The 13,755-nt window shown below is 40.0% G+C and overlaps 1 protein-coding gene across 1 annotated transcript in view; it reads right to left on the reverse strand.

Annotated features, from left to right (window-relative positions):
- GUCY1A1 (guanylate cyclase 1 soluble subunit alpha 1) overlaps positions 1–13,755 on the reverse strand; it is a 49,347-nt gene that overhangs the window by 24,419 nt on the left and 11,173 nt on the right. The gene's annotated exons all lie outside the window — the stretch shown is intronic.

Here is a 13,755-nt window from a genome sequence, read left to right on the forward strand (position 1 = left end):
AACAATTTTAAAGTATCATGAAAAGGAAAAAAAAAAATACTTTTTCTTTCAAAGAATCTCTGGTCTCCAAGAACATGCCAGTGAATTTACAAAGGATTCTGCATATGAATCCTGATGACACTGGAGTAAACCCAAAGGTCTTCCCAAGGACCCACTGGGCCATTCTGGCACAGTCTCTCTTATACTTTTATTTTTGCTGACCTTGTAGTCATGAATTCACCGACACTGTAAAACTCACTGATCATCAGTCATTTGTCACCTGAAATGTCTGGGTGTGAATTCAATTTATCAACAATACTGATGGTCTTCTTTATTTTTTTTTTCAAAGATTTATTTATTTATTTATTTATTTGTACAAGCACTGGATAGTCAGAAGTGTGGGAGGGTGAGAGAATTCATCAGAGCCAGAGTGGGGAGCAGAACAGGCAAAAGGACCAAGGCACACTGCTGAGGGGAGCAGCAGGTGAGGCAGGAGAGGTCTGCGTGCCATGCAGGACCCTCCTCTGGTGTCCAGGGAGCAGCTGGGGATCGAACCGGCACTGCAGAGGCCGCGGGCAGCTTCGCAACCCAGCGCTCAACCGCTGCGCCACTGGGGAGGCCCTGATGGTCTTCTTTAAATGGGTCCCCCAACCACTTCCTTCCTTAGAAAATCCAAAAACACAAAAATGAATGGAAAAGCATGGAAATGGAGCTCAGGGGCCTCCCTGGTGGCACAAGGGGTTAAGACACAACCTATGATGTGATCTGCAGCCACTGCAGCATGAGTTCAATACCCCGGCCGGCCAGGGAGCTACCCACATGTTGCAGCAGACCTCTCCTGACTCACCCACTGCTCCCCTCAGCAGTGTATTTCAGTCAGTCTGCCTGTTCTGTTCCCCACTCTATCTCTGATGAGTCCTCTCACCATCCATACCTCTGGCCTGTACCCCAGTTCTTGTATGCATAAATAAATAAATCTTTAAAAAAAACAAATGGAGCTCAAACTTTTTGTTTTTTCCTTTCTTTTATGGGTGTCACCATGGTCTTAATAGGTTCCTAACACAAACAAGCAACAACCTGTAATTTCTCACAGACAATTCATCACCTAAGTTTAGAACAATGGACAATTCATTTTCTGCACTGGGACAAATAAGGAAGCTCAACTCAAGATGTGCCAGCCTGTAGGGCATCGGAGACATGGGTGTCACGGAAGACCATGCATCCTGCCAGGTCAAAGAAGCGGCAGCACTTTCCATCACTCAACTTGCACCCCAAGCCTAGGAGCAAATGTAACTTTTGAATCTTTAAGAAGGTCTAAGTAGGATCATATGTATTCATGAGCAGAACATGTTTTGCCAGAATAGAAAGGTTGCTGTTTAATGCTACAGGTTATCAATGGTTCCTTGGATTCTGAAAGACCTAAAAACCTAAGGCTCTTAATCACATTTCTTATTAGGCTCAAATTCACAAATATCTGTTTGCAGTGACCAGCAAATTTTCTGGAAAGGACCAGAGAGTAGATACATGTAGTTTTGGAGGTCCTTATCAGCCGTGCAGCTTTGCCACTGCAGCCGGAAAGTGGTCATGGCTGATCTAAAAAAGCACAGTCATGGATGTGTCCTAAAAAGTCATCTTAGCAAAAACAGGCTGTGGATTTGGCCCATGGGCGACAGTTGCTGACCTCTGGTTGTACAAAGCTGGGCGAATTAAATGAAACATTTCGGTCAAAATATAATTTTGATTGTAGGACCAGCGTTACTTCATGTCCTTACCCATCCCATTCCCAAAACACAACATCCTATGTGGATCCAGTTTTGTATAACTTTAAAGTAATAAAAGAGAGCATAATAGGTAATATGAAATGTTTATTTTAAAAATTATAATATTCTTTTATATTAACTTTCAGGAAGAAGACTTGGATTAACTAAATGTCATGGTTTTTATTACATCAAAATATAGCTACAATAACTAGAAGAAGAGGGCTGAAATAAAAACAGAAGATCTTAGCTTGGATATGATAAAGGTATAGAACTATTTCCTAAAATAAACTATTTTGGTACATAGCAGACTTTTAATAATAGATTTAGGAGTCTGGCATAATACAGGTTATGATAAATTCTTCCATTAAGCTTTATTTCATTAACATTGGATTTCAACCTTTATCCCAAAACCCAATAATTTTATTGTCCTCTTCCTAGATTCAGTCTGGTTGCAGTAAGCTCTGATTGACTTGCAGTCAACCTGCTTTGAAATTCTTTCTTCTCCTGTATTGCACAGTACCATAATTCCCAGCAAATGTGTTTAACAGTTTTTTATGAAAGTAAAAACAGCAACAGGAAACAAGTTGTGCTTCAAGATCAGTTAAGTGTTTAGTCTCATTAAATCACATATGCATAAACAAGCTAATTAGCATTCTTCATCTGTTCAACTGATGAGATTACATTACAAAACAGATGCACACAGGGCTGATACCTTGGAAACCTGTGTTTGCCTGCCTGGAATAGAGAATATGTTCCTCAACTGAGTACTGAGGGTTTTTAGGTATAACCTTAGCAGCAATTTCAGCAAATTGCTTCACTCAGTCACTGCACTTAGTACAGCAGGACTGGTTGCAGAAATCAAAGTAACATGGCAAGGGAAAAACAGATTCATTGAAGTAACAAGTTTGGTGACAAGACCTTGGCAAGCATGGAATACATGTTCTCAGAAATCCAGAGAGAGTCCTGTCATCCCCTAAGTTGATGATTAAACAGCTTCCAAATATATTAAATGTTCTCTACCTATTACTAGTAAGTGATTAACTCTGCTATGGTGAGAATAATGATTCAGCTTTGGCTTCATATTAATAAGCAGGATGCATTACTGTTTAGGTAAAAGAGTCATCCAACACTTCAACTCTTGAAGTTCATTAAGCAAGGAAATTCTGTTTTTCCATGCAAAGTACACTGAGGAAAAGACCCCACAGGTACTCTGATGTTTTTACAAAAGCAAGTCTTTTTTTCCCCAGGACAAATTGCTGAGTTTATTTTTCTTTCTTTTTTTTAAGATTTATTTTTATTTATACAAGTATGGGGGTACAGTTAGAGGCGCGGGAGGGTGAGAGAATTCACCAGAGCCAGAGCGGGGAGCAGAACAGTCAGACGGATGGAAGACACTGCTGAGGGGAGCAGCAGGTGAGGCAGGAAAGGTCTGCCCTGCCACATGGGTTTCTCCCTGGCCGGCCGGGAATCGAACCCACGGCTGCAGAGGCTGCAGACAGCTTCACGGCACGGCGCTCAACCCGCTGTGCCACCGGGGAGGCCCTGAGTTTATTTTTCAACAAATAAATTGCAAAGGAGAAAAAGAAAGATGGAGGAGATACCTGAAAAAGGTAAATTCCTTGACATATATCAAACTGTTGTAATATGGCAATCTTATTTGGATTCTGATTCAAACTTAAAAAGCAGATTTTTATTTGGAAATGGGTGGAGGGAATGAAGAATTAAGTCTCATATTAAAAGGACATAGTTCTAACCAATGTCCAAAATTAGATCTAGGGCCTAGCTATGCCCAGATCTGTGACTAAAGAGGTATGAGCAGTCTAAGACCAAATTTCAAAATCCGTATTTTTAATAGTAGCTGAAAGGAGGAGATGACTTCATAACAAACTGTCTTAGTAAGGGCGGAGTCTGAGTACTCCAAAAGAAACGTTAACAACCATTTCCATAAACAAATGTCAAGAAAACGGTTTAATTTCAGGTAAAATAAAAATCTGGAAAGTTTTCATTCTCCAAAAATTGAAAAAAAAAAAATTTGAATCCCATAAATCAGCCTTTAAAAAATGTTTCTTTTCCCTTTGCAGTAGGAAATATTTATAGACCTTTCCCAGATGATATATCAGTAAAGCAAGAAAAAGTGATAAGAAAACTGGTGAGAATGTCCAACTCTCAGTCCAAGTATTAAGTTTATAAAAAGCAAACAAGTGGCAGCCTCCCGCATGTTATCACTCCTCCCTAGTTTTGGCAAGATTTCTGCTTCCCCTTATAGTTACACTTCTCACAAGATCAGGCCGCATGTGTTGTGGGCATTTCGTTAAATCCTAAGTCTAATTCTCTGTGTTTTGTCTCCACCATCTTTGTTAACTGGAAGCCCTAGCTAGGTTCAATGATGAGCTCTTAGAAATTACAACTGAAGAATTTTCTGGATTTTAACAAACTTGAATTTCCCCATTGGCACCTTTTTCACAATGTAATGCGTACTCCCACAGATTCTTTGATACCCGGGATTGCCTTCTACTTCATTAATCCATTGTTTACCTCTCATTCTATTTGACAGGTGTTTGTAGAGGGCTACTATATATCAGTTACTCTTATAGGCTCTGGAAGCAGGTCAATGAATGAAGGACATTGCCTGCCCTTGTGGAGTTGACAGTCCAGCCGGGAAACTCTGTCTGACACACAGTTCCAGGGGCACATGTGCTATGAAAGGGGAGGCATATGGTGCTCTTGGAACACAAACCAGGGATGGAAGCCCCATGCAGCGGAAAGACAGATGAGCCAAGCTGTCACCTTGAACCAGAGGAAAGAGTTCCAAAGAGAACAGTATGCTAGGAGGCTAAGGCAGAGCTTGTCAGGGTCTAGGAACTGAAATACTTCCAGTCTGGTCAAACATGGGCTCAGAGAGAGGAAGGTGATGGTGATGAGAGATGAGACAGGGAGAGATGAGGCTGTTGGAGAACTCTGTCCACCATGTGAAACCAGTGAAAGCTCTATTTAAAAAGCTATCAACTGAATGACTAAGAGGTAAGAATGTGGATAGGCCAGATTGTATGTTGAGAGATTATTTGGACTGTAAAATGAGAAATAGGTCAGAGTTAGACAGGTGGCTAATCTGGGCTGACTTAAACAGTGACTCTGAGAATGAAAAAGTGGATCCATTCCAGAATTATTTCAGAAAGACAGTCCACAGGCCTTGGCTACTGACTGAATACAGGGGTGGGAGAAAAGGGAGGAATTATTCTTCTGCCTGTAAGTCTCAGTACCACAGCCAACGAAAGACTCTAGGGCCCCTAGAGACCAATCAGAATGGTCCCTAATATATTATTTGAGTTATTCAATCATAGCTGAGCCCAGATTTGGGGTTTGCAATACATAACATCTTGTGGGAGTTGAAATGCTCCAGCTCTCTTGTTAGAATCTCCTTCTCCCAAAGTCCAACCGTGGGGAAGCTGACTCCAACTGGGATTACAGAACAGTGCATTCAATCTCCTAACAGCTGTATCTGCAAGCAAGGACAAGGTGTCTCTGGGTATTTTTATAGGGTGGAAGGTTCTTATCTCAACTTTTTGTACTAAAGCTCATACTAGTGGCCCTCCAAAAGCAACAAGATCAACTCGAAAGACATCGCCGCCTCACTTCTAGGGAGCAAACAAGTCAGAAGAAACCCTCTGGGCCTCCCCTGGTGGCGCAGGCGGTTGAGCGCAGCTCTGTGAAGCTGTCCGCAGCCTCTGCAGTGCAGGTTTGACCCTGGCCAGTTGACAAGGGTCCCACATGGCGGGGCAGATCTCTCCTGTCTCGCCTGCTGCTCCCCTCAGCGGTGTATTTTCATCAGTCTGCCTGTTCTGTTCCCCACTGTGTCTCTGGTGAATCCTCTCACCCTCCCATGCATCTGGCCTGTACCCCAGTTATTGTATCAATAAATAAATCTTTAAAAAAAAAAAAAACAAAACCCTCTGGCTTGACTGCTTTACAGCAGTTAAAGTATGAAGCAAAAACTTCATTTAACAATTATTATGAGGGCCTCCCTGGTGGCACAGGGGTTAAAGACACTCCATCACTGAGCTTGTCACTTCACCCATAAAGTGACAGAATGGTGATGGATTGGGGATGTATGAAGAATTGGAGAAAATCTATACTCAAAGAGCATTGTACAGGAGAATCAGGCCAACAAAAATCACTAGAGAAGTGACAAACTTATTTTATTTTCTCAGAAATATCCAGTAATATTTTATAGCTATGTACCTTATCACTTTTCAAGACTTGCTTGAGAAAACTCTGATATGCAGTGAGATTTTGTTACCCTACAGACACAGAAGAATTCTCCAGTTAAAGAACATACCATAAAGCCATAGCTATGTTAATAGCGGAATTCTCTTTACAGGATTATAAAAGAATAAAGTTTATGGCACAGCTCAGAGCAGTATGATCCTATTTTTGTTTGTCTAATTCCATTTTCTCATATGCTGCATGCCAAATTTCTTCAGCAAAAAATTAGAATATAAAAACTGGGGACTATGCTAGATTTTAAAACTCTTTTTCTACTCAGGCTGAAACCAAACCTGTGATTTAGCTCAATTTTTTAAATCTCAAACACGCTTGTGTCATTGATATACATACTGTCTCCTGTAATCTAGTTGTTTCCACTGTGGAAAATATTTTAAACAAAATAAACTCATAACAATCTAGCTGAAATAGCAATTCTGTGGTATCTGATTTTCCTTTCCTGGAATGCTAGATTGACAAATGAGTAATTTTTTTTTTTTTTTACACAAACAATGTTGTGTCCAATCATAGCTTTTATAAACTAAATGTTTAATGTTTTTCTCATTATTCAGTTTAACCTTCTTATCTGCTAATCTTCTCAAGGCTTGCCTATTTTATAGAGTGGTTTAGGTGAAAGACGAGGAAAGCAAGGCACTCACTCCATGTTAATTTTAAGATATATGTGAAATCAAGGTAGACACCCAGGCTCCCATTAAATAGGAAATATAGGGGTTTCTGACAAAAGTAAATTCTGGGATTAACAGTAAGTACAGAGGAAACTTGAATTAACATAATGAACAGCTAACTGAATAGATATCAAGGTTCCTTCTTCCCTGATGGGAAGCAAGGAAAGAATAGACCCTCCAGTAGAGGAAAGTCAAATTATCTGGGCTTCAATCTGTTAGATTTGGGGAAAAAAAGATTCTGGAAGATATCATTACAGTGACCACATACTCTAATCCTGTCCTTGGAACTTTTCTTAAGCTCCTTAAGAAAAGGGTCTACAACTAATAGAGCCTTGAAAAATTAAGACTTAAAAACACTGCTGGAGGTGGCACCTGTCCCAATCCAACCTAAAACAAATTGTTCATGAAATGTAGGCCACACAAAAAGAAACAAAGAGAGAAAACTAAGAACGGGAGAAAATGACGGAGGTGAGCAGTGGTGATACCTCTGCTAGAAGCCAGGGCTAAAGGTGAGACAAAGCTCTTCCCCACCCTCCTCCACTGCACCCCCCCTCTACCACACTGGAAACACCAGCAATCAGGACCTGTTAAAGCAGGGGGTGGCAAATCATGGTGTGTGGGCAAAATCCAGTTTGCTAAGTTTTTGTCCAGCCTGCAAGCTAGAAATGACCTTTATTTATAAAATGATTGGGTAAAAATCAAAAGAAGGTTTCATAATACATGAGCATTATATAAGGTTCAGATTTCAATGTCCATAAATAAAGTTTCATAGGAACAAAGCCAGGCTATGACATAATACAGAATATATTAGTTTTTGTCCATTTCCTGGTATTAGGCTCTTAAATATCCTTGGAATCTCCAAAGTGATAAATGTCCTTTGTGTGTTAATGAGGAAACTGGTGCTGTGGGCTTCAGTACAGCCTGGGGGTGGCTCTGGGCACCAGGACACCAGCCACTTAGTTAGAAGGCTAGAACTTGCTATACCAGAGCACTCTGAGAGTAGGTGGGGCTGGAGTTTGAGTTAATTACTGATGGGCAATAGTTTAGGCAGCCATGCCCACATAAAGAAGCCACAATGGATCCCCCTAACCTAACTTCTGGGTTGGTGAACAGATGAAGTGCTGGTAGGGTGGTAGGTTGGCATGCCTGGCAAGGGCACGTGCTGACCAAGACCGTTCCACAGCCCTAGTCCTACTAGTTGAGTTCATTAAGACATAAACCAACAATTTGGTAAGTAAACAGTTTTTTTTCTGAATTCTGTGAATTATTCTAGCATTTATTGAACCTGAGACTGGGTGTGGGAACTTACAACTTATAGTCAGTTGTTCAGAAGTCCCAGAGGCACAGATTTGTGATTGGCATCTCAAGCTGGGGTAGTCTTGTGGGGCTGAGCCCTCAATTTATGGACTCTTGACAATAACTCCAGGTGAACAGTGCCAGAATTGAAACAAATTATATATATAAAACACCCAGCTGGTGTTAGATACATGCTTGGTGAGGGAAACCCACACATTTGGTGTCAGAAATGAGGTGCTGAGGCTAGAGGAAAACAGAAGTCTTTAATTTCACACATTTCTTCATGTACATACTGTCCATGGCTGCTACTTTAAAACTCTGTCGAGTTGAGTAATTAGGAGAGAAACTGTTAGGGGGAAAAGGCTGTCCTAAAGCTAATTCCATACAAGCTTTGTGGACTCCACCCCCACTCCAGACCAAAGCCAAAGACACTGGGAACTCCAACTCCCATCACCACCAAAGGGAAGGTTGCTGGGACCTGAGGGTGGGGTTAAGCAGCCAGGTTGGTATAAAGCCAGACATGTGGGCTTTGGAGGGGTCCCCCATTTTGGCTCTCCACCAGCTTGGAGCTTCCGACCAGCTCGGAGAGTGCCTTTGGGTTTCCAGGTCGGCGGATCGGGTAGGACGCATTAAAGACTTTATTTCCCCATTTTCTCCCTGAGTTGTACATTTCCTTAATTCCCTTTCCCTTGTAAATAAACCTTTTATTAACCTTTTGTGTGTGCCTGTAGTGGAATATTAATAAGTCCCTTGTAAGCGCGCGGGTGAGGACCCATAGCAGGCACCCCGTTTTATATCGGGGTTGCCCTATAACAAAAACCACACGGCCAGCAAAGCCAGAAATACTCATTATCTTGTCCTTCATGGAATCAATTTGCTGACCTCTGCTTCCCCTCCTTTGGGGAAGAGGTTGGGGAGAGTGAGAGAAAGTAGGGGTGAAGGGAGGGAGGGAGGGAGGGAGCCAAGCAGGAAGGGAGGCAGGGGGAGTTTTAGGATTAGTTACAGAAGAAGAATGTGAAACACAGATTTAGTAACTTGCCATTGTCAGAGAGTGGAAAGGCTTTTCTGATTAGAATCAGTGCTTTAGGGTGATCTTGAGATATGAGGACCTTCTTAGCCACAGGTAACATAGTGATTATTATTCAAGTTCTTCTACCAAAAAATGTAGCCTGCTAAATATAGAAGACAAGAGAAAACGAAAGCTAAGGCTGAGGCATGTCAGTGAGGGAATGAGGTGGACATCTTCCTGAAACAGATGTGAGACACCCTTCTAGAGTCCCAGTGACCTTGGAAGAGACACCCTTTTGCAAAGCTGCACTTTGACCTTCTCTGATTTTAGGAATCCAAGTAGGATTTGAAGACGACTAGGAATATCATGGGTATGTCTAACACATTTAAAGGCCTTTGATGATAAAGCACAAAAATAAGTTATAAGAAAGTATGTTTTCTTGATTTTCTTTTAAAATTCTAGGGAAAAGTCTAATTAAAGTGAAAGAAAAAGGCTATATTAATGTTGACACAAAAAAGTTGTATTTCAAATCCGACCTTCCTCTTCTACAATTAACCCAACACTTCAGTCCTGGAGATTGAAGAGGAAGAGGTTTTCTACAGGGTCCTGGGGCCACAGACCCCGATTGGTTGGAGGTCCAGGGTGTATCAGGGGCTCAGCTCTGTCTATTTCTTGAGAGAGAAAATATCCATGCGTCACTGACAGTAGGACAGAGATCCTTAAAGCTGATGCTGGAAGCAGGTCAGCAAAAAAAAAAAAAAAAAAAAAAGGCAGCAAAATCCAACTCAAATTCAATTTATTCTGAAGTTATTACATAATGATTAACTCAGAAGAAATCACTAGCAGAAATGAATTTGGATTCCTGAACATGTGCTTCACAGGTATGTCTGGATACCAACCAAGTCCATGTAGAACGAGGTCGAGCTCTTTCCCATTGGATCCCAAAGCACAACCATACACTTTGAAAGCCTTCTCGCCTCCAATTGATTCAAAATTCCTAGGAGAGTATAAAGAAGCCAACCGCTTCACCACAAACCTCAAACATTTTTTTTCTTTTTCATGTTAGTATCTCTTACATAAAAGTCAACATAAAGACATAGGCATTTATATAACAGAATTTTAGAATGAGAAGAATTGTTAAAGAGATTATTACAATTCTTCCCTGCTGCCATATTTCATTCATCCATTTATTTATTTATTTATTTATTTTTTAATTTTTTTACTTTTTTTTTAAGAGGTCTGCATATTATCTGGAAAGGAGAGAGAGAGACTACAAGAGTTGTTCGAGAATTATCTATTGAAATTCTTTCCACTTTCAGGTGACAGAAATCCATTTTAGTGACTTGGTCTAAACCCTAAAGTTCCTGAGCTATAGAGGTGAGACAGGAACTCACCCAGGTTGACCATTTGCCCAGAGCTCACTGCAATGGACTCTGATTGCTTCCTCAATGGAAAGATAGAGTAATCTCCTCCTGTGGATTCCTAACAATGGTAGGGACTTCCTTGAGAAAATATGACTTTTAGTATGTTTAATTCAAGCTCCACTCTTAAATCATTTGAGAATCATCATAACTACGTCAACTTAGTCTAATTAGAGGTTACTATTTCATTGACAAGTCACATTAACAATAATATAAACTATAAGGTTGGCTATCTTGGTTTCCGAGAATATTCCTCCACATTCTTTTCCATGATTTTCTCATCACCTTTTTAAATTTCTCAACAATATATCTTCAGTCCTTTTTCAATTCTCTAAATATTTTGTAAATAATGTTATTCATTCCCCTGTCTTTGCCACATAATTGAAAGTTAGGTTATGTTTCTAATCTTAATCTAACTAGCCAGGACAGATCACAGTCTATCCAACTTTGGATATCCAGAGAACTATTTTACACTGAAATTAAAAAAGAACTACTGACTTGAGATAATCTGGTATAAACATGAAAAGGGTACAGCTAGCTTAAATCTTTACTGTCAAATTTACTCAATACTTTCTCTTGATTCCCCCTAGATCTTCTTATGTACAAACACAAACAAGCATATGTAAATTACAGACAAGCAAATACACTTTTCAGAAAGTTTTCCTTTTCTGTTTCCTTACTTTTATTAGCTATTTTACTAATTTTTATTATTTTATTTACCTTTTCTATTTTTTTTTTATCTTTTTGGGAAAAGAGAAATCTCACTATTCATAGAAATGTATGACTCTCACTAAGGTCAGCTGACAAAACCAACAATGCTTGTGCCATTCTCAATTCACCTTTCTCACTTCACTATGAAATTAGCTAAATGAAAACCATGCATACTTCCCAAGGTGCCTTGCTATCAGAAGCACTTACCTCAGTACCATATATCACTGGACATCCAATAAATAGAGCCTAATGCCAGCAAAATATGTTAATATTAGGTTATTAGCCATAATTAAAATATAGGGCAAAACAGATTAAAAAACACCTCTACAAAATGCAAATAAAATGAGGTTAATTTGGAGCCTATGGAAAGATTTGCATATAATTGGCTATTAGAAAATACATTTATAATCTAAACAAAATTTACTGACCTTCTAAGAGTAAAACTATTTCTTTAATATTCTGCCAACTCTATTGTGTGCATATATATATATATATCACATCTGTCATATAAAATTGTCTTAATTGGCTCTAAGTGGAGAAGAGAGAGAAGATTAATAGTGTTTTTAAGAAATTTGACTTTCAGGCTAAGGCAGACAGAGCTTCTTGAAATGTATGGAACATGAGCTTTTTGAACATGATTAGGGGTTGGACATTAGCCATAAGGAAAGGGCACACCATAGAGAGAGACCAGCCAGCAAATGCAAGGAAGGAAGTTGAGGGAAAGGGCAGGAAAAGTTGGGTGATAGAGATATTATAAAATTAAAGTTACCACCATGTTGCAGCTGCCTACATCTGAGGAGCAAGATGACTCAGGTTTTGTGTAGATGGACAATGGTGTCATTAGCAGAAAGTGGGAACAAAATGTAGGCTTGAGAGAGGGAATATTGCATTTTTGTTTTGCATACATGTTTCTAAAACTGTTAATGGGACATCTCTGCATTTGAAAATTGAAGCCTTAACTAAGGAGCCTATCACAGACTAGAGGTATGAAACAGTGGTCCTCCCCACAAGAGGAGGGCATTAAAATCAGTTTTAATTCAAATTGTTCAGTGTTAAAGACCGCATGCAGAGAGCAATGGCTAGGTCTGTACACTGGGGGATATTTATGTTTAAGAAATGGAGAATAGCCTGGTTTCCAAGCAGAAGCAGCTGGCAAGAAAAATATGGTAATGAAAAGAGGACATATGTTCAAGAGAAGCGTGTGCTGGGAGCCTGAAAAGAGTAGGGAAGTCTATTACTTTGGCTGCCATAACAAATTACACAGACTGGATTGTTCAAAACACAGAAATCCATCTTCTCACAGTTCTAGAGACTGGAAATTTAATGTCGGGACCAGGGTCTGGTGAGGACTCTCTTCCTGGGTGGCCAATGACAACCTTCTCACTATTGCTTCTCGTGGGAGAGCAAAAGCGACGAGCTCTCTAGTGTCTTGTCTTATTGGGGTACTAATCACATCATGAGGCTTCTACCTCATCTAAACCCAACTATCTTTCAAAAACTCCCCCCTCAAAATACCATCATATCGGGGATTAGGACTTCAACATACGAATTTTGTGGAGGGACACAAGAAGAATGAGAAAATATCATTTGACTTTTAGATTCAAAAGGCATTTATGGGCCCTCCCCAGTGGCACAGCAGTTGAGCACTGGGTTGCGAAGCTGCCCGCAGCCTCTACAGCGCCGGTTCGATCCCCGGCTGCTCCCCGGCCACCGGAGGAGGGTCCCACATGGCGCGCAGACCTCTCCTGCCGCCCGCTGCTTCCCTCAGCAGTGTACTTCGGTCCTTCTGCCTGTTCTGCTCCCCGCTCTGGCTCTGGTGAATTCTCTCACCCTCCCGTGCTTCTGACTGTACCCAGTTCTTGTATAAATAAATAAAAATAAAAACAAATCTTAAAAAAAAAGGCATTTATGACTTTGATGAGAAAACTTTTGATAATAGAAGGGTAAAGGTGAAAGGAAATATGGAGTTATGATGAGGAAACACTATCTTGTCATTGAGTACAGATTACATTAAGGCCAATGGAATGATAATAGAGGGATTCTGAGGCTAGAAAACATCTTGTTCTTTATTTATGTATATTGGTAACTTTCTGTAATTAGAAATACTACGCAGTGTACAAAGATAGCTCAAATAAGGTCAAAGTACAGAGTCTTCCACTCTTGGATTGGTTTGTACAAAATCACAAGAGATTTGTACTACAACTCTAATAATAAGAACGAGATCTGTAAGGGACATAAGGATAGTTTCAAAATAATCTCTCAGAGAGCATCAATAAAAATACTACAGTTAAAGTCACACTTAAAGGTAAAACACTGAACACTTTCCTGCTAGATTAGGATCAAGGTAAGGCTGCCTCCTCCGACCACAGCTAATTAGCATCATACTGAAGTGAACTCCTCCCTGTTGCAAAGTTAAGAAGAAACAAAAAGCAAAAAGGTAGAAAGAGAAGAGCAAACATATCCTTATTTTTTATAAGTATACATAATTGTCCAAATAGTAATTTCCAAGGGACCTACAAAAAAACAAATGGAATAAGAAATAATTTTAGCAAGTTAAGAGGATGCAGGGCTAATATACAAATGTCCATTTAATTTCTATACTAAAAGTAAGCAAGTGAGAAATGATACTTCCC

Source organism: Talpa occidentalis, unplaced genomic scaffold (genome assembly GCF_014898055.3).
Source record: "Talpa occidentalis isolate TD23 unplaced genomic scaffold, MPIMG_talOcc4v2.1 talOcc4.8, whole genome shotgun sequence".
Taxonomy (NCBI): domain Eukaryota; kingdom Metazoa; phylum Chordata; class Mammalia; order Eulipotyphla; family Talpidae; genus Talpa; species Talpa occidentalis.